Raw genomic sequence first — 1861 nt, 5'->3', positions numbered from 1 at the left:
AACGCCTTTTTTTTTCTATTGCTGCAATACTAGATTTCAGCCTCTAGTAGACTCTAGTTGCATATGAATCTCCAATATGGGTAGCAAGAGGATAGTCCTGACATTGTTCAAACCAAACAAGCCTCCAAATTTTGTGATCAAATAAAGGGAAAACTTCAATACCAGAGGTTTTGTAGTTAACCCAATGCACCTAGACAATCGTTGGTTGCTACTTTTTTTAGAGTAAACCATGAGAATGAGGAAGAATGTATTGAGAGCGATGTTTATAATCAGGCTGTATGAAATAGTAGATGAACATATGTTAAATTATTACAGCCTACACAAGTAAGGACCTAGCTGGAGAAAAATTTCATAAAATTCGTAGAATTGAGAAAAAATGGAAGAGGGAATACATTCTATATATTCACTAGTGATAAAAGAATCAATCCATATATTAGCTATGTTAAGATTAACTCAATGTAAGCACTAAATCTAATGAAAGCTAATCGTGTTTTATGTGATTTTAATTTGCATCTACACCAACTCTCAGCCAACCCCCACTTAAGCATAACTTAGGTGAGTATGATGCAATATTATGGATGAGTCCTAGCAACAAGCCCCTTTTAGGTACCCATCTACAATGTATGAAAGAGAAAAGAGGGAAAACCTAGTGGGAGCAAAACCTTCCCTCAAAATACAACGTAAAACTAAAAGAAAAGACTTATGAAATAGAAAAGAGGGAAAAATCAGTGGGAGAAAACCCCCCCCTCAAAATACAACGCAAAACTAAAAGAAAAGACAAGTGCTAAGCAGTTGTGTCCTTCGCCGCAAGAAAATCCCATAGAAAATGAAACTTATTCTCAATGAAACTCTTGGTGAAGATGCCAACAGTCTACACAGAACTGAGACAATATTGTAAATAAATGATCCCATCATGAATGAATCCTTTGATGTAGTGCATGTGGATCTTGATATGTTTGGCATGTCTTTACTAAACTAGATCTCTATAAAACATCAGTATACTCTGATTGTTGTACTGTATGATAGTCAAATGATAGAGAATGATACCAAGCTCAGAAAGGAAACCCTACAACAAAATATCCTAAATGAAAGCATTGACTCCTTCTTTGTACTCAACCTTTGTTGATGATAAAGGAATGGCAACTTGCCTCTTTATTGACCAAAAAATGCAATCGGATCCCAGACTAAGTACATAGCCATAAGTGGACTCCTTATCTACAAATGGATCTGGAGGTACAAACTTCCTTTTTGGAGGTAGAGGTATCAATTCCCATGTTTGGATTGAGGACTGATTCTCCTTATCCATGGTTACATGCCAATATAAATTCCCTGTAACTTGAGTATGCGGTTGAGCATCAGATGCATGTGCCATATATGCATGCATTGGCATGCCTATCTCTAGGAATGCATGAATAGCTTTAGGGATGCCTTCGTGGATACATGCATGTGTATGCATGCCTCTACAACTTAGAAAGCATGTGGGACATCATTAAATTGAGACGTCGTTAGATATGCATCATCAACATAATTAATAATAGAGGAATCAAAGTCCTGTTCTATGGTTTCAAAGAAGTGTCTGCATATATACTAGAGATTTCCTCATGTTTGACATCTTCATTATTAGAGAAGATACAATTATCTTCTATAATGGTTTCATCATAAAAAAAGGAGGGTCTTCTTGTGCAACACTCACCAGTAGAAAATGATGAAGTTAGTGACGAGGTGACTAAAAAATTTATTCACCGCAAGTTTCCTAGGTGAAATACTACCAAAAATGAGCAATCTTAACCGACCTAACTAAAAATGACCAACATAAACGACTAATTTAGTCCAAATTTAAAATATACAACTAACTAGTAAG

The sequence above is a fragment of the Pinus tabuliformis genome, chromosome 8 (assembly GCF_031772625.1).
Source record: "Pinus tabuliformis cultivar Carrire ecotype Pingquan chromosome 8, CPIR1, whole genome shotgun sequence".
NCBI classification, from domain to species: Eukaryota; Viridiplantae; Streptophyta; class Pinopsida; order Pinales; family Pinaceae; genus Pinus; species Pinus tabuliformis.
Note: the sequence above shows the minus strand (reverse complement) of the source record.